This window comes from Sapajus apella, unplaced genomic scaffold (assembly GCF_009761245.1).
Source record: "Sapajus apella isolate SASKATOON/1434 unplaced genomic scaffold, GSC_monkey_1.0 scaffold4, whole genome shotgun sequence".
NCBI lineage: Eukaryota > Metazoa > Chordata > Mammalia > Primates > Cebidae > Sapajus > Sapajus apella.
The window spans coordinates 43,851,312-43,871,626 of NW_022436944.1; the positions used below are offsets into that span (position 1 = coordinate 43,851,312).

A 20,315-nucleotide genomic window follows, 5' to 3' on the forward strand; every position below is an offset into this window, starting at 1 on the left:
GCCTGTAGAGGGTTTTTTACCATCTGGCCCAAACTGGTCTTGAACCCCTGACCTCAAGCAATCTGCCCACCTTGGCCTTCCAAGGTGCTGGGATTACAGGCATGAGCCACAGCTCCCAGCTAGAATCTGCATTTTAACCAAATCTTCAAATCATGTGTGTGCCCACTGCAGTTTGAGGAACACAGCCCTGCTAGATTACTGGAGCTGATACAGGGGAGACAAAAAAATCCAATAACACCCTCCTGGCAGAAACCCCGCTTTCCTTACTCCCAGAGCCACCACTCGGGGGCAATTCTCCTGCCTCAGCCTCCTGAGTAGCTGGGATTACAGGCACGCGCCACCATGCCCAGCTAATTTTTTGTATTTTTTTTAGTTAGAGACGGGGTTTCACCATGTTGACCAGGATGGTCTTGATCTCTTGACCTCGTGATCCACCCGCCTCGGCCTCCCAAAATGCTGGGATTACAGGCTTGAGCCACCGCGCCCGGCCTAGGTTTGCACTAACTTAATAACACATACACTTTCATAGTGCCAGCCATGATTCCAAGTCGTTATGGAATATTAACACATTTAACCCTCCTAACCATTCCAGTAGAAACATTTTTAACCCCTGGTTTACTAGATATGGAAACTAAGGCACAGGTAGGTTAAGTAATTTGCACAGGGTCATGTGGCTGGTGAATGGTGGAGCTGGGATTTGAACCCAGGAACTATACTGTACCTCCTCTCTGGAAATTGCTTGACCAAGTCTTCTGTTGAAACTGAACTATAAGAAATTACTGCAGATTGTGGCTCTGTTATGTGGAGGGACCTACTTTTAACCATAAGCATTAGTTTATACGTAAGAAAGAGCAACAGAAGCTAGAATGTCAGAAAGTAAGTGGGAAACTCTTATGACATGGTGGATCTTTTTCTCAGTAGGGCAGAAGAAAATTTGAGGTCTGTGCCCACGTTATTAAATACTTGGACTCAAATCATTGGACTGGTTTTCCTCCTCCTTCCTACCACACCTTCTCTGCCTCTTTCACAGGCTCTTTCCCCTCAGCCTTCTCCAAGGCTTTCTTTCCTCCCTTACTAATCTGTTGTTTTCTTGGCTTTCAAGAAAAAAAAAAAAAAAAAAATCCCTAATGCATGTTGCTCGCTGTGATCTTTCTTCCTGGTTCAGAATCATAATTCATTGCTTCCTGATGTCTCTGCAAAAATGTCACAGCAAGATCTCAAATTCTACGTCTGCAAAGATAAGCCACATTGGCTGATACCCTGGAGATGAGAGAGGCCCAATGTCATAGCCAGACTTTTCTCATATTCAGCATGCCCCCAAACGGGACCCGCCACCTGCCCCTCCCAAGCTCACTGCACAGGCCCCATCTCATTCCTGACCCCGGCCGTCCTCTCTCTGCAGCTTGAAACTTTCGCTCTTTTCCTTCTCTCTTTCTCCATATCTGAAGGAGTCTCCCTCCTCCACTGGTCTCAGATCTGTCTTCTGCTTTCCATGGTGTCATTGTCTAAGCTCAAGCCCCTCCTGTCTCCCTCTGGTCTCCCCGACCCTCTCCTGCCTTCCCTCCTACACCCAGCCCTGCACACAGTTGACCGGCGTTCTCCCAGACACAGATCGCCACGCCATTCGGTGGCACTGTCCCTCAACTCCGTCTCTGGACCTTGGGTGAATCTGCCAACGGCTCAGTGAAAATCACCTTTTTCTTTAAAAAAAAAAAAAAAAAAAAAAAAAAGTCTGAAACTTAGGAAAGTTGCAAGTACAGTACAAACAGTGTTTTTGTTCCCAAACCATTTGAGAGTAAGTTGCAGACCTGACCTGGTGCCCTGAGAATTCTAGTATACATTTCCTACAAACAAGGACATCCTTCTACATACACAATACAACCATTTTTAAAGTTAGGAAATTAACACTGATACATTACTACCAATCCTCCAGCGCCATTCAAGTTTTACAGCAATCCCCATAATGTCATTTTTACACCAAGTGGATTCAGTTCAGAATCCCATGTTGCACTCAGCTGCCACGACTCTTTGGGCTCCTTCAGTCCAAAACAGCTCTTTATTCTTTCTTTGATTTTTAGGTCTTTGACTTTCTTTTTTTGAGACGGAGTCTCACTCTGTCACCCAGGCTGGAGTGCAGTGCCACGATCTCAGCTCACTGCAACCTCTGCCTCCCGGGTTCAAGTTATTCTGCCGCCTAAGCTTCCCGAGTAGCTGGAATTACAGACGTGCACCACCATGCCCAGCTAATTTTTGTAATTTTCTTTTTTTTTCTTTTTTTCCTTTTTTTTTTTTTTTTGAGATGGAGTCTTGCTCTGTCACCCAGGCTGGAGTGCAATGGTGCAATCTCAGCTCACTGCAACCTCCAACCTCCACCTCTCTGGTTCTAGCAATTCTCCTGCCTCACTCTCCCAAGTAGCTGGGATTATAGGTGCTCGCCACCGGGCCCAGCTACTTTTTTGTACTTTTAGTAGAGATGGGGTTTTGCTGTATTGGCCAGGCTGGTCTCAAACTCCTGACCTCAGGTGATCTACCCACCTTGGCCTCCCAGAGTGCTGGGATTACAGGCATGAACCACCACACCGGGCCTATCCTTGACACTTTTAAAGACTATAGGCCAAACATGTAGAATGTCCTCAATTTTGGTTTCCTCTTGCTTAGATTTAGACAGGAATATTGCAGAAGCGATGCTGGATTCTTCACATTGTGTCTTATTGTGTGGTGCACAGTTTCCATTTCTCCTGTTCCTGGCGATGCTCACTTAGGCCCCTTGATGGAGTAGTGTCTGCCGGACTCATTGCTATGAAGCGACTCTTCTCTCTTTCCTAAGTGTTTTGTGGAACTCCTTGAAACTATGTAAATATTTCATTCCCCATCAAACAGCTAATTGAATATTTATTTATATCAGAACAAGCTAGTGGTGTTTTGTTTTATTTTGTTTTTGAGATGGTGTTTTGCTCCGTTGCCCAGGCTGGAGTGCAGTGTTGAGATCTCAGCTCACTGCAACCCCTGCCTCCCGGGTTCAAGCAATTCTCCCGCCTCAGCCTCCCTAGTAGCTGAGACTACAGGCGCGTGCCACCATGCCCCACTAATTTTTCTATTTTTAGTAGAGACAGGGTTTCACCATGTTGGCCAGGCTCGTCTCAAACTCCCGACCTCAGGTGATCCGCCTGCCTTGGCTTCCCAAAATGCTGGGATTACGGGCGTCAGCCACTGTGCCTGGCCTGTAGTTTCTTGTTTTATTCATTGTGTTATGTATAATCTGTCACTATCATTACTCGTTTTCTCTCTCTGATATCTCAGCCATCCCACTGATGGAAAAGGCTTTTAACCACATTTCTGGCCACAGAAATCTGTGTTTATTTTTTTTTAAATGTGCTGCTTTTCTATCCAGGAGGTGGTTGTTATCTGAGTATTTGTTATCCAAGTGCCTACATTATGACTTGCTTGTGAAGCAAAAATTGTTATAACATGAAAGTATTTGCTAAGGGACCATAACACAGCCTCTACACAAATAAAGTCTCATCCTATTTCACACCATTCCCACCCATCTCATCGACACCTCTGTGGTTTGTAGCAACCTCCAAAATTACCATTCCGATTCAATGCAAATTGGCTCACAAAGTGAACTTGCAAATCTTACAAAGTCTCAGGGTTTCATGGAGTTCCTGAAAGTGTGAAATTAACGTAGCAAGACCACTCAAAGCCTTGAGTGAGACCAGGTAACAGCTACCCAGGAGAAAATAGATCAGGAGGAGGAGAAAGTGTAAATAATAATAAGAGTTCAGAAAACTTTAAAAACTGATAAGGCTGTCAAATACTTTTGTGGGGGAAAAAAATGACCTTCTTTATGAATGTGATATAAAAGTCAAAAATTAAGTGAAGGATACCATTCAATTTTATCAGAAAAAAAAGTTTAGATTCTTTTTCTAAGAATTAGCACATAGCCTAAACCTTAATCTAAATTTCGTTAGAAGATAAAGTTATTTTCCAAATTTTTGGTGTCCTTTTTTAAAAAAAATTTATTTTTATTTTGAGACACAGTCTTGTTCTGGCGCCTAGGCTGGAGTGCAGTGGCTCAGTCTCAGCTCACTGCCAGCACTGCCTCCCAGGTCCAAGCAATTCTCCTGCCTCAAACGCCTGAGGAGCTGGAATTACAGGCGCCTCCCCACCACGCCTGGCTCATTTTTTGTATTTTTAGTAGAGATGGGGTTTCACCATGTTGGCTAGGCTGGTCTCAAACTCCTGACTTCAAGTGATCCACCCGCTTCAGCCTCCCAAAGTGCTGGAATTACAGGTGTGAGCCACCGCGTGCCCTTTGTGTCCCAAGATCAAACTCTAATCTGTTTTTTCCCCTCTATTTACTGTAGAGTTTCAGTCCCTTTGGTAAGTAGGTTCAATTTAAAGGACTTTATCTTGGTGTCAGTTATCTGCAGGACAGGATCTTTCCCTTGGTAACAGTGGGAAACTTGAAGCCATTGTAGCAAGAGCGGTGGGCCTGTCCCCTCAGATGCTTCTTGCTCGTGTTAGCTGTCTCCCAATCCTATGAGCCCCTTTTTCTCTCCCCTCGCCTCCTCTGGTCCCATGCTTGCTTTTTACTTTCTGATCTCACTTTCCTCACTTATCAAAAGAGGAAACTACCCCAATCCAACCAACTTCACAACAAGTCATTCTTATAGTCAAATGAGTTCATTGGTCACAATAGTAGTCATGGCTGGGCGCGGTGGCTCATGCCTGTAATCCCAGCACTTTGGTAGGCCAAGGTGGGTGGATCACCCGAGGTCAGGAGTTGGAGACCAGCCTGGCCAACATAGTGAAACCGTCTCTACTAAAAATACAAAAATTAGCTGGGCGTGGTGGTGGGCACCTGTAATCCCAGCTACTCGGGAGGCTGAGGCAGGAGAATCACTTGAACCAGGAGGAGGAGTTTGCAGTGGCACTCCAGCCTGGGCAACAAGAGCGAAACTCCATCTCTACAACAACAAAAAAATAGTAGTCACTAACATGTATTGAGCCATCATTCTATGTCTGACCATGTGTTGAGAGCTCAACATAGATTATTGCAATTAACTCTCCCCAAATTTGTAAAGGTAGAGGCTATTAATATCTTGCATTTTACAGAGAAGCAAACAGAGGCTCCAGGAGGTTAAGTGATGTACTGAAGCTTCCTTAGTCTTTGGAGGAGTCAAGATTTGACCCAGTAGTAGTTCAAGCATTTAACTACTAAACTATCCTGGCTCTAAAAGGGCTATGGATAGAATGGTGTTCTATAAATATAGGCATCAGTATTATTATATTTCCCTGTGTCTGTTCTGAACTCCCAAAGATACTGAATGATAGAGCAGAAATTAATAACACGCCTTCCTTATGTGTGTGACTGGTTGTTTGGACCCCAAAATATTCCACTAGTGGCACCCAGTGGCACTCACAGGCATTGATTAACCCCACTCAGACCACTGACCCTAATCTCTAGGCCTTGGAAGATCAATTTGACCGTGAGTAGTAAAATAGAAGCAGACTAACTCATCCCAAAGGACGTTTACATGGTCCCCAAGCCCTCCCCCCGCAGCTCTGGCAGAGGCAAACCTAGATCACTCTGCCCTCACTTTTGTAGGCCAGACCAGTGGAGTCAAGCACAAAAACCTAAAAGGAAATTTGGTTTCTGATAGAGTAACAGAGGAGATAGGATATTTGTGGGGTTCTGTGCTCGGCGCTAGAATTTGTGGTTGGCAAATGCAAAGAGGCTGTTAAGTTCTTTGGCAAATGCAAAGAGGCATATAAGATGATGAAGAATCCTTCTGCCCTATAGGCCTATTCTCAGCACTCCCAGTGGCTCCCTGTAGCAGAAATTGGGTTTACAGGGTGGGGTCCCTTCCTCTGCTACAGATGTCCCTGTGTAATGGTCCTCCCTCTGCTCAGGCTGAGAGGGCCTGACCCTCATGGACCTGCTGTGATTTGCATTTTCAGGTCTTTATGATGCATTGCGTTTGTCCCCAGCCAGCTTCTGCGGGGGCCCAGGTTGGTGAGTGGGTGCTAATTTGCCTAACAGGCATAAAGGGGGTTTGTGTGTCACCGATGTCTTTTGGGAGGGAAATTACAACCCACTGAAGGGAGAGCTGGAGGTGTTCAAATGTGACTAAATGTGGTAAAACCACCAACTTCACACATCTGAGGAGACCAGCTGGGGGAAGGGGCCTGGAGGTGGAATTGTACTTGTTGGCACAGAGAGAGGGAAACTGGGAGAAAAGGAAAGACCCCCAAACCACAGGCCGCCTCCTAATCTGGATCTTGAGTAGGAAGGAAGGGTTTTGGGAAGGGTCCCTTATCCTACAAATGAGGAAGCTGATACCTAAAAAAGCCTCAGGACTAGAGCAAGTTTGCCCACACAGTAAAACACAGAGCTGCCATCAGTCTCAGGGTTCCCAGCCCCAGGTCTGGACTTCTCCATCCCAGTGCTCCCTCTACGGGTTAACATCACACACCCAAGTTTGAGGAGACATTTAGTTGTAAAACAGCTAACGCATATGTTCTCATTAATAACCCACGTTTTTTAAGCATGTCAGGCAAGAAACCTTGGGGTAAGGCATCTATTTTAGAATAGCTGGGGGTGGATGTGGAGGACATACGTTGGTTTTCCTGCCCAGCAGTACCACCACTTACAGCGTTCAGGTGTCTGTCACAAAGCACAAGGTTGGCCTGCCAAGAAGCCAAGTGGGTCAATATCCACCTTTAGTCCTGCTCACTCAGCTGTCTGTCCCAGGTGTGGGGTTGCTTCTGCCCAGAGGAATGGAGGCCAAAGGTGCCATCTGCTCCCCAAGAAGAGGGGGCATAGGTCTGCATCAGCCTGAAGGGGATGCCTGTTTGCAGCTCACAAGGGCCCATATGGGCTAGCTGCGGCATCCTGCATCCATTCTTTCTTCTTTAGAAGTTGAAACACAATTTTCTTTCTTCCATGGAGTCAACCTCTACCCAATCTCAGTCCTGTGGTTTGATGGAGCAGACCCTGCTCTCATCTTCAGGAATGGACCAGTGACCCAAGCCTATAGCCAGCTTAAGGACGGGCACCTGACTCAGTGAGAATAACTCCAGAATTATTGCTGGAACTGTTGATTCCGATCCAGCCCTTTTCTTGGAGTTGCTAATCTTCGGAGAGGTGGAGGGAGCAGAAAGGAAGATAGTGTTGCAAGAAGCCTTGGACTCAGCTGAGTCTGACCAGATTCACCCTCTTATGTTTAGTTCCATGAACCAGTCCTCTTTTTAACTCAGGCTGGGTTAAGTTGACTCTGTCCCTTGCAGCCAAGAGCATTCTGACCAATACAATGAGAAGCCAAAGTTTCACCCTAAAGGAAAACTCCTCTAGCATCCTCTAGGAGATTTGTCAAGGGATCTTTCTAAATCTGAACCAATTCTAATAAGGCATCCCTAGCGCCCGGGGCTTATTGAGAAGATTGGGTTATGAAGGACCTGTCCCACAGGCATGTAAATTATGTTGAGGTTTATTTGCACACACTTGGGATATCTATTCTTTCTCTTCTCATGGTTCCAGAAGATGCTGGAGCACGTATCCCTCAGGTCACTAACGGCACTGTCAAGCAAAGACCCACATTTTAAATTCCATTTAGTCTCTTTCTGCAGAGCTGGGTAACCAAATGAGACAGCCATGGAAAATATATGACTTTCATTATTATGACATGGAAAGCAGAGCTGTCTAATTGCTTTTGTCCACTGGTGTATAAAGATTGAGACCAGATGTGTTTTTAAAAAAAAAAAAAAAGGAAAAGAAAAAAAGGGCTTGCATTGGCCGTTGCTTTGAACAAAACAGTCTGATTTCCTCTCTCTCTCTCTCTCTCTACCTCTCGGAAAGACGACATGAAAGTGTTTTAACTGCTTGTAATTTTTCATAGCCTCGTTGATTTCGCTTTTCACAGAAGATGAAATTGTGAAATTGGCCTTGAAAACTTTATTTTCGCTTTCCTCAATTCAAAGGGACAATTGTGGAAGGAAAGCACTGAGCTGCTTGCCAGACCCAGCGCACTCCTTTCTCTCTGGACAGCTGCTGCTTTGCAGAGGGTCGTGGGAGGAGGTGAGCCCTAACACAGATCAGACCCTCCTTCCCTCAGCCAGCCCCTGGGGAGTAGAGTCTTCGCATGTAAATCCACAGGAATGGATGAGATGATGATCGGCTTTAAATAGAACCACCCAGGGCCCAGCTTCTGTGTTTCATTTTCCAGGAGAGCCCCTAAATCTGCTTCAACGTTTTTTTAACCTCTCCAGTTATTTTTAGCACACCCAGCCAACAGAGCTCAGCAGGCCCATGGAGGTGCTCCCCCCGTCCCCCGCCGTTCACATCTCCTTCAGCAAAGGTGCATTTGAAGCATAAAAAGAAAAAGCGTAGACCCAAGGAGGTGGATGATTTAGAAGCCAGGTCACATGCCCCCCCCCCCCCCGCTTCTGTATCAAGTGAGAGCTGCCCCCTGGAAACACAATTATTTTAAATATTACATCATTATTTTCAAAATTAATTTTTGCCTGAAAATTAAGAGTATGCATGGTGGATTGGGAAAAGAGGCTCCCACAGCAGCTATTTCCTGAGGGTCCCAGTAACCATGGATCATGGTATTGAGCCAACCCTGGGAAATGGGAAGGAAGGGAAGCAGGATTCCTCCAGGAAGTCTCTGAGGAGCTTCTGCAGCCCGCCCCTCATGACCAGCAGAGTCACTTTCTCACTTACTGGAGAAGTTGGTGATTTATTGCGCCCTTCACAGGGGTTTCCCTCCCATCCCGGGCCTGAAGCTGTGTAGTTGCATCTCAGAATATTTACAGGGATCTCATAGTTCCACAGAACTTTTCTATTCTCTGCTAGAGTCCCCCATAGTTCATCTCTAACTGGGGCAAAATAAATACTTTTAATTAATTCTCCTCCAATTTTATAGGCAACAATCCCTCAGTGATTCCAGAGAGAAGAAAAGATTGTGCAAAAGAATGTAAGCTGTTAAGTGCCTCTGCTGGAGTGGGTGACTCCCCAGCACTACTTTCCACACATCCATTTCCCTGCACTTATGTGTATTATCATTCCAAACCAGAGCTCCACAAAATCCACGCCTCCCTTTTCTCCCAGTGCCCTTGGCTTTCAATTAATTCTGACATGATTTCCATAGGGAGTGACTAATGTGTAGTGTTAATGGGAACAGCCATCACAGAGCAATTGCCGTGGAGAAGACTGGACTCATTGGTGCTGTACTTAGGAGCCAGGTGACCTTGGGCAAGTAATTTAGCCTCTATAAGCCCCGACTTGCACCTCCACGGAACGGACTCCTTTGCAGCATTGTTATAAAGATTAAAGGAGAAGTCCAGGCACAATGGATCATGTCTGTAATCCCAGCTCTTTGGGAGGCCAAGGCAGGCGGATCACCTGAGGTCAGGAGTTCAAGACCAGCCTAGACAACTTGGCAAAACCCCATCTCTACTAAAAAAAAAAAAAAAAAAAAAAAAAAAAAAAAAATTAGCTAGGCACGATGGCATGAGCCTGTAATCCCAGCTACTCAGGAGGCTAAGGAGAAATGTTTGAACCCAGGAGGTGGAGGTTGCAGTGAGCCAAGATCTCGCCATTGCACTCCAGCCTGGGTGACAGAGCAAGACTCAGTCCAGAAAAAAAAAAAAAATTACAGGAGAAAACAAAAGTGGTGCTCAATAAATGGGACTGCTACCATGATTAAATCATTGTCAGAGCCTCCTTAGAATGTGGCCACGAGATTCACGGTGCATGTCCCCCCTTAAAAGTATGACTGCCTTCCAGGGAGTTTGGCTCTTTGATAAATGGAACACAGGCTTGGGTACAACGTGGAACCCGGATTCCACTGCATTCTCCTCCACGGAAGGAGCAGGGCTGAGAGGACGGGTTTTGAATCATGTGGTGCTACCCACCCTTCCCACCTTTCCAAGACACCCACCTATCAGACCAGGGAGAGACGCCTAACCTAACACCAGCCCTTTCTCAGGCGGGCCAGCAACCTTTGAATACTTGGGAATTTGAATTGGGAAACTTGGAAAGACCTCCCCATAGCAGTGGGGTCCAAAGGTGAGGGTCATAAAGTTGGGAGCAAAGAGAAATCCTGAAAAGCAAGAACGGCAAGAGGGAGAACGACAGGGCAGGTCTGCTCTCAGCTCTCCCTTCTGTCTACCTGTCTTCTTACCACAAATCACCTTTCTCCTGGGGCAGAAGAAATAAGGACGCTCCATGCCTCATGGAGCGAGCTGAATTGTGGCCCCAAAAAGACATGTCCACATCTTAACCCCTGAAACCTGTGAATGTGACCTTATTTGGAAAAAGCATTTTTACAAATGTAATTAAGTTAAGGCTCTTGAAATGAGATCATCTTGGATTATCTGGGTGGCCCTAAATCCACTCGCAAATGTCGTTGGAGAGACAGAAAAGGAGAAAACATGGAGAGACACAGGAAAGACGGCAGATGAAAGGTGAACACGGTGTTTGGCATCGAGCAGAGAATCAGCAAAGGCTTAGCTTTCTTTTTCTTCTTTTTGAGACAGTCTGACTGTTTCCCAGGCTAGAGTGCAGTCACTGCTCACTCAGCCTCTCTCTCCAGGCTCCAGCGATCCTCCCACCTCAGCCTCCCAAGTAGCTGGGAATACAGGTGTGCACCACCACTCCTGGCTAATTTTTTTTTTTTTTAGTAGAGATGGGGTCTCATCATGTTGCCCAGGCTGGTCTCAAACTCCTGGGCTCAACCTTATCCTCCTGCCCTGGCCCCTCAAAGTGCTGAAATTATAGGCATGAGCCACCCCACAGGCCAAAGCTTTGTCTGAGATGAGAGAAAACCCTACCCTGAAGCTGGCAGTCCCTTCAGAAACAGTGCATTTCAGAGATCCTTAAACTAACATCCAATCATCCAAAAACGATATCTACTGTCTCTCTCTCCAGAAGGTAGCTTTTCCCCTTTTTTCTTTCTTTCTTTCCTTTTTTTTTTTTTTGAGATGGAGTCTTGCTCTGTCATCCAGGCTGGAGTACAATGGCACGATCTCAGCTCACTGCAACTTCCGCCTCCTGGGTTCAAGTGATTCTCCTGTCTCAGCCTCCTTAGTAGCTGCGATTACTGGCACATGCCACCAGGCCCAGGTAATTTTTGTACATTTGTTAAGTAGAGACGGGGTTTCCCGATGTTGGCCAGGCTGGTCTCGAATTCCTGACCCCAGGTGATCTGTTCCCCCTCAGTCTCCCAAAGTGCTGGGATTACAGGCATGAGTCTCCATACCTGGCCTTCCCCCTTGTCTTTATTTTACTTTATTTAATTTTTTTTTCAAGAGATTTTCTTCATCTGTTGCCCAGACTGGAGTGCAGTGGTGCAACCATAGCTCACTGAGCCTCGAACTCCTGAGTTCAAGGGATCCTCCTGCCTCAGCCTTCCAAGTCACTGGGATTACAGGCATGTGCCACCACACCAGGCTCCTCTTTTCCTTTAAAAGTATGCATTTGAAGTATTGCTTAACAAACTTTTCTGATCAGGAGACTCACCTGGAGAATTCACATTCCAGGGCCTCACCCTGGAGTCAGGGAATTAATCAGAATTTATCTCGACTAAGGGAAGCAAGGGAACTGGAATTATTTAATAAGTAGCCCCAGATGGTTGTTATCATTAGAATAGTTTAGGTATCTCTGCAATAAAGCAGCACTACATACATTTTAATGGGCCTGCCAATCAATCCTCAGTGGGCCTGGGGATCTTGTTGAAATGTGGATTCTGGTTCAGACTTCTAGGTTGGCCTGAGAGTCTGCATTTCTCACAAGGTCCCAGGGTAGTACCAAGTGGCTGGTTGGGGGACCACATCCTCAGGAACAAGAGGAACAAAGAATGGTGTGAAGCTAATTTAGAGGGCTTGGTTGTAATCCTCATTCATTGTCTATCAATGTTTTACAACTTTGCAGAACTTTCACATTCATATCTTCTTTTTTTTTTTTTTTTCTGAGACAGAGTCTCGCTCTGTCACCCAGGCCAGAGTGCAGTGGCCTAATCTGGGCTCACTGAAACCTCCACCTCCCAGGTTCAAGTGATTCTCCTGCCTCAGCCTCCCAAGTAGCTGCAACTATAGGCATGCGTACTACGCCTGGCTAATTTTTTTTTTCTATTCTTAGTAAAGGCAGGGTTTCGCCATGTTGGCCAGGCTAGTCTCAATCTCTTGATCTCGTGATCCACCCACCTCAGCCTCCCAAAATGCTGGGATTACAGGCGTGAACCACTGTGCCCGGCCCCCATATCCTCTTTTAACCATCAAAACTGTTGTATGAAGTAGGCATTGTCCTCTTACAAGGATTCCAGCAACATGGCAATCAGGCAGACTTCTGTAAGGAAAATTGCAGTTTCCCATGGATGTCATTTATAAAAGGGAGACCATGCTCACTCATGCATGTAGTCAGCAAATGGATTGTGCACCCATAGAGCAGCTAATGATGCCCCCAAAGGGGAAGGGAGAGGCTGGGCACATCAGGTCTCTCCACCTGCCTGGGGCTGGGTTTCTTGTTATGGAAGTGCTTTGGTAGCACTTTTAAACTGTGTCATCCTTTACAAAAATGTTCACCCTGGAATCTTCCATTAAGCTGCCTGTGCCAGTCACTCTAACCATCTGAGTTCACACGCATGTCTCGCCTGTTGGATGAAGCTCACTCATCACTCGCCTGCTTTTGTGCACTTAGGTGTCCTTCTGCCTGAGTGCACACACTAATTTTTTTTTTTTACTTTGAAATAATCTTAGACTTTGAGGAGAGTTGTAAGAACAGTACAAACAGTAAAGTGATGCAGCCACTTTAGAAAACAATTTGGTAGTTTCTTTAAAAGTTAAATATAAATTTACCACATAAAGCAATTTCACTCCTAGCTATATACCAGAAGAATTAAAAACAGATGTTCAAACAGATTCTTATATGTGAATGTTCATTGTAGCACTGCTGATAATAGCCACAAGGTAGAAACACCCAAGTGCCCATCAACGGGTGAATGAAAAAACAAAACAGGTGTATTTGTACAATGAAATATCATTCAACTGTGAAAAGGAATGAAGTACTGATGCATGCTACAGTGAGTGAGGATGGAACTCAAAAACGTGTTAAAGAAGCCAAACACAAAAGGCCCATGTTGTATGACTCCATTTATATGAAATACCCAGAATAGGTGTATCCATAGAGACAGAAGATAGCTTGGTGGTTGCTAGGGTCTCATGGGAAGCGGAATTGGGATGTGACTAATGTGTCTGAGGTTTTCTTCTGGAGTGATAACATTTTGGAATTCACAGAGGTGGTGGTCGCACCACATTGTGAATGTATTAAATGTCACTGAATTGTACACTTTAAAATGGTTAGTTTGACCAGGCATGGTGGCCCAAGCCTATATCCCAGTACTTTGGGAGGCTAAGGCGGGAGGATTGCTTGAGGCCAGGAGTTTGAGTTCAGCCTAGGCAGCACAGCAATACTCCGTCTCTAACCTACAATAAAAATTAAAAAATTAGCCGGGTGTGGTGGCACGCACCTGTAGTTCCAGCTACTTAGGAGGCTGAGGTGGGAGGATCACTTGAGCCCAGGAGTTTGAGGTTCACGTTCATATTCTCTTTCAAACGTCAAAACTATTGTATGAAGTACACATTTTCCTCTTTTTATATGCGAGGGTCCCAGTAAACCATGATCACGCCACTGTTCTCTAGCCTGGGTAGCAGAGCAAGACTTTGTCTCTAAAATATAAAATAAAATAATTAATTTTATCTTATGTGAATGTCACCTCAATTCCTTACAACTGTACTCAGGGCTGGGTACAGTGGCTCATACCTGTAATCCCAGCACTTTGGGAGGCCGAGGTGGACGGATCACTTGAGGTCAGGAGTTCAAGACCAGCCTAGTCAAAACTGCCTCTACTAAAAATACAAAAATTAGCCGAGCATAGTGGCGTGTGCCTGTAATCCCCGCTACTTGGGAGGCTGAGGCAGGAGAATCACTTGAACCAGGGAGGCAGAGGTTGCAGTGAGCCAAGATTGTGCCACTGCACTCCAGCCTGGGCAACAGAGCAATACTCTGTCTACAAAAAAAAAAAAAAGTAAAACTGCACTTAGACTCGTGGGACTCTATGTTTGTCTAAACCATTTATGCCAACCAAATATTTCAGCATGTATACCCTAAGAATAAAGACATTATCTCACATGATTCTAGTAAAATGATTAAATTCAGAAAATTGAACATTCATGCAATACTATGATTTAAGCTACAGTCCACATTCAAGTTTTGCCAATTTCTCAATGATGTTATTTATAGCAATTTTCTGGTCAATTTAGAATCCAAAATCATAAAATGCATTTAAACATGATTTATTTATTTATTTATTGTTCTTTCCTGACACTGCCATGTTTGAAGGGTACAGGTCTATTGCTTTGCAGACTGTCTCTTGTTGTGGGTCTGTCTGCTCTTCCTCATGAGTGGAGTCAGGCTGTGCGTCTTTCACAGGAATACCCCCGAAGTGACACTGTCCTTCTTCATGCATCACATCAATTTGTCTCATTACTGATGATGTCCACTTTAATCATTTGGATCGGGTACTGTCTGCCAGGCTTCTCCACTTCAAAGCTACCTTTTTTTCTCTTTGCATTTAACAATAGTGGATGCTATTTATAAAGTCTAACAAAACTAATTCATAAAATCATCTTTTTATAGTGCCAGCTGCTATTTCTATCACTCAGCCATTCATTTAATCTCTACTTAGTCCAGATTGGACATGAGGCTATAGCGCATAGAATAGTTCTTAATAAAGCCTACAGCACCCAGTATTCCTAGATCGTCTCCCATCCAAGTACTAACCAGGCCTGACCCTGCTTAGCTTCTGAGATGAGATGAGATCGGGCGCGTTCAGGATGGTATGGCTGTATATTAGAATAGTTCTTGCCTTGAAAGAGCTCATGCTTTGTCAGGGAGACAGGTTCCAAAGCCTCCAAACTCTGGAATATTGACTCTGTTCTTTATATTAGCTACATCTGTAAATCACTTCTGGCCAGACATGGTGGCTCATGCCTGTAATCCCAGCACTTTGGGAGACCAAGGCAGGTGGATCACCTGAGGTCAGGAGCCTGAGATTGTCCTGGCCAACATGGCAAAACCCCGTCTCTACTAACAATACAAAAATTAGCCAGGTATGGTGGTGGGTGCGTGTAATCCCAGCTATTCAGGCGGCTGAGGCAGGAAAATCACTTGAACCTGGGAGGCAGAGGTTGCAGTGTGCCAAGATTGCGCCATTGTACTGCAGCCTGGGTGACAGAGAGAGACTCTGTCTCAAATAAATAAATGAATTCTGTAAGCTGAGTGCAAAAGAGAGCTGTATATGAGAACCAAGGACAGAGCATAATCATGTTGGCCATGAAAACCAAGCAGTTGTTAAACTCTCTTATAAACACTAGAACTAATGAGTGTAGAATATTCCGCTGGAGTGAGCAAAGAGCTGAAATAATAATGCATAGGCTTGTGCACAGACTTTTGTTGTAAAACCTGTTTCAATATTTTGTGCTTTTAGCATAATAATTGCTTTTTCTTTTAGTTTAATATTTTTAATAGGCCGATTCTTTGAATTGTTGGAGTAACACTTGAATTAAAAGGGATACTGAGAGAGTAATGATAAATACCCAACCTGGAGGCATGGTTAAGCTGCTGTTATGTGACTGCCAAATGTATTTGTTCTCACTTATTCATTTTCCCTTGTGTGATTAATCTTTATTGTCCCCAGTGCGAATTGTCAAAAGGAGTCGGGGAGCAAACTGACAAAAATATATTTCTTGTGCAGCTCCTAAGTATTTATCATACTGTGTTGCTTTATTAATTTTGCTGGGAAAATGGTAAAAATACAACGTAGAATTAAAGAATCACATGTATATGTGTAAAACCGCAGATATTTGAAAAGATTATAGGCTCAGTTTCTAACCATTTTGCAGCAGTTTCTAATAAACGCGCTGCATGGTCATCGTTTTAGTGCCTTTCCTGGAAGAGACCTGCATCCTTGCCACCGCTTCGTACCTGACGAAGACACAAGAGCAGGCAGCCCAGAGGCGGGTGGTCAGTGGGTATTTTAAGTCATTGCTTTTTTTTTCTTTTTGAGATGGAGTCTTGCTCTGTCGTCCAGGCTGAAGTGCAGTGGCACGATATCAGCTCATTGCAACCTCTGTCTCCTGGATTCAAGTGATTCTCCTGCCTCAGCTTCCCTGTAGCTGGGACTACAGGCACATGCCACCACATCCAGCTAATTTTGTATTTTTAGTAGAGATGGGGTTTCACCATATTGGCCAGTCTGATCTCAAACTCCTGGCCTCAAGTGATTTGCCCGCCTCGGCTTCCCAAAGTGCTGGCATCACAGGTGTGAGACACCTCGACCAGCCAAGTCATTGCCTTTTTTTTTTTTTGAGATGGAGTCTCACTCTGTCATCCAGGCTGGAGTGCAGTGGCACAATATTGGCTCATTGCAACCTCCACTTCCTGGATTCAAGCAATTCTCCTGCGTCAGCCTCCCAAGTAGCTGGGATTATAGGTGCCCACCACTGCACCTGGCTAATTTTTGTATTTTTAGTAGAGACGGGGTTTCACCATGTTGGACAGGATGGTTTCCAACTCCCGACCTCAGGTGATCCACCCGCCTCTGCCTCCCAAAGTGCTGGGATTACAGGCGTGAGCCACAATGCCCAGCCAAGTCATTGCTTTTTTAAACTTTAAAAAAATGCTTCCTTTTTGCTTTCAACCTGCCTTCTCCCAGGAATGGTTACATTTTTTTTTTTTTAGATAAAATAAACAATTTTCACACTTCATTAAAAAAAGAAAATAAGCCTTTTGCACTCCTAAGGCCTGGTTACATTTCTAGATCTGTTAGTTGTGATGTCATTTTTTAAAAAATAGTAATTGTTGAACTAGGCCTGGTGACTTGTGCCTATAATCCCAGCTACTCAGGAGGCTGAGGTGAGGGGATTGCAGGAGGCCAGGAGTTTGTGGCTGCAGTGAGCCATGATTGTACCACTGTATTCCAGCTTGGGTGACAGAGTGACATCTTGTCTGTCTCCAAAAAAATTCATTATTTTGTTTTGCTTAAGTAATGCATGTTCATCATAGAAAATGTAGACTATAGCACATTAAAAGAAAAAAAATGAAGGCCGGGCGCGGTGGCTCAAGCCTGTAATCCCAGCACTTTGGGAGGCCGAGGCGGGTGGATCACGAGGTCAAGAGATCAAGACCATCCTGGTCAACATGGTGAAACCCCGTCTCTACTAAAACTACAAAAAATTAGCTGGGCATGGTGGCGCGTGCCTGTAATCCCAGCTACTCAGGAGGCTGAGGCAGGAGAATTGCCTGAACCCAGGAGGCGGAGGTTGCGGTGAGCCGAGATCACGCCATTGCACTCCAGCCTGGGTAACAAGAGCGAAACTCCGTCTCAAAAAAAAAAAAAGAATCATAAATCCCATCCAGAAATAATTATTATAAATAACTCTATATACGAAATTTTAAGGCATGTTGAATTCCCTTTCATATGATAAAATTATGCAGATGGTCCCTGACTTATAATGGTTCCACTTTTTTTTTTTTTTTTTTTTTTGAGACAAGGTCTCGCTCTGTAACCCAGGCTGGAGTACAATGACACGATTATGGTTCACTGTAGCCTTGACTGCCTGAACTCAAGCAATCCTCCCACCTCAGCCTCCTGAGTAGCTGGGATTACAGGCACATATCACCATGCCTGGCTATTTTTATTTTTTGTAGAGACAGGGTCTCACTATGTTGCCCAGACCAGTCTCAAACTCCTGGGCTCAAGTGATCCTTCTGCCTCAGTCTCCCAAAGTGCTGAGAGTATAGGCCTGAGCCACCAGGCACTTACTGGATTTTTTTGACTTCAGAATGGTGTGAAAATGATATGTATTCAGTAGAAACCATACTTTGAGTACCCATAAAACCATTCTGTTTTTCACTTTCAATACAGTATGCAATAAATTACATGGGGGCTGGGTGTGGTGGCTCACGCCTGTAATCCCAGAATTTTGGGAGGCTGAGGTGGGGAGGATAACCTGAAGTCAGGAGTTCGAGACCAGCCTGGCCAACATGGTGAAAACCTGTCTCTACTAAAAATACAAAAATTAGCTGGGTGTGGTTGCGTGTGCCTGTAATCCCAGCTACTTGAGAGGCTGAGGTAGGAGAATCACTTGAACACAGGAGGCTGAGGTTGCAGTGAGCCAAGATTGCACCACTGCACTCCAGCCTGGGAGACAAAGCAAGACTCCATCCGAAATTTTAAAAAATTACATGAAATGTTCAACACTACTATAAAATACATTTTGGCAGGGCAGAGTGGCTCATGCCTGTAATTCCAGTGCTTTGGGAGGCTGAAGAGGGAGGATCGCTTGAGCCTAGGAGTTCAAGACCAGGTTGGGCAACATAGGGAGACCCTATATCTACAAAATTAGCCAGGCATGATAGCACATGTCTGTAGTTCTAGCTACTTTGAGAGGCTAAGGCAGGAGGATTACTTGAGCACAGAAATTCGAGGCTGCAGTGAACTATGATGGCACCACTTCACTCCAGCCTGGGTGATAGAGCAAGACTCTGTTTCTAAAAATAAATAAGTAAATAATAAAATAAAATAGGCTTTGTATGAGATGATTTTACCCAACAATAGGCTAATGTAAGTGTTCTGAGCACAGTTAAGGCAGGGTAGGCTAAGCTATGATGTTCAATAAGTTAGGTGTGTTAAGTGCATTTTTGACTTGCATTTTTGGCTTACATTTTTAATTTACGATGGATTCGTCATAAGTCAAAGAGAATCTGTATACCAGTATAATACACCATGTGCGTGCGCACACATGTGACATTTAAGCCAAAGCTTTGTAAATTCTACTGTGAAGAAACTGCCAATCCCCAGGGCAAATGTTAAGTTGCCTCCATCTCTCCCCTGGCCAAACCTCTTTGCAGGTTATTTGAGACACAGCTACTGGTGAGCTCTGTTGTTTGGAAGCAAGACAGCTTCTTCTACTCTGATTTCCCGGCATATAAATGAGGGGCTGGTCCCACTGGCTCCTAAGCAGCACCCTCTCATACCTCAAGTACTGGGCAGGCGCAGGGTGCCAGGCAGCAGACACACCATGCCAGTCACTACCCTGCATCTTTGACTTGCTGCATCTCAACTTAAAAGGTGACAGTGATATCTTCAACATCCTCTGGACAAATAAAAACAAGCCACCAGCCTCTTTATTTGGACCTGTATATTTGTGCAAAAAGTCAGGAACTCCCAGGAAAATAAAAGAAATGGCAAAACTGCAAACAAAATCCTAGGGCAAAAACTGCTGAGTAGTTCCAGTAATAATAACCAACATTTAACAAGTACTGCTATAGGCTGCTCCTTATGTTGAGGAATTAACAGGCCATGTATATATATATCTATATATCATCCTTCCTACGAGATAAAAACTATTATGACTCTCACTTTTCGAAACATAAAGCTTTGAGAGTACAGCAGATGCTGCCATTGTTCTGCCCACATTTCCTTACCATTTTGGTGTACCCCAGCCTGGATCCCAATGGCCATCCCCTACGTCTCTCTGAGAGCTGCCTTTGGGCTTTGTCCATGAAGATGACAGGCCAGAAGTGTCTGGGACTTCACTGGCCGCTCAGGAAGCCTTTAACATGTGCCTGCCAGGTGCGGCGGTATATATACCCCAGCTCCCTCACCACAGGTATGGGGGTATATATACCCCAGCTCCCTCACCACAGGTATGGGGGTATATATACCCCAGCTCCCTCACCACTTGGTTGGAATGATGGTGAGCTGTGTGTGCTACTCTGTTTCCTAGCATTTTCCTGCAGGCTGAAGCTTCAGCTGCCCGTTGTGGTAGCTGGCTTTAAAATGCACCCGTATTAGGTTCCTTCCCTCCACCTTCCCTAATCCATTCCTTCACCTCCCAAGTAATTGACCGAACTTAATTCTCATCTCAGGGTAGGAATCCAACAGAGCTTCAATGGAAAGAAATGTTGAGCAACTTGCAATTTGGCCACACAGGCAGTAAATAGCTAAGCCAAGGTCAGAACTGTGAAATCTCTCCCCAAAGCCAACTCTCATAACTTCTAAGAGGAATTACCTTCCCTGATTTGGGAACTCCCATAGGGATCCTGACTTTGGGCTGGCAGAGATTCAAAGAAGTGAGGGAAAAGGAAGTAGCTTTCTTAGGTACCATTACAAAGGCTCCCCTGCTCAGCCCACAAAACTCACCACCACTTTCACAGCTACTCCAGCAAAGGAGACATTTCCCCTTAG

General features: G+C 44.9%; 1 pseudogene; it reads right to left on the reverse strand.

The window, feature by feature from the left end:
- Positions 1 to 14,796: 14,796 nt before the first annotated feature.
- LOC116545083 lies at positions 14,797 to 14,915 on the reverse strand (annotated as a pseudogene).
- Positions 14,916 to 20,315: the final 5,400 nt, after the last annotated feature.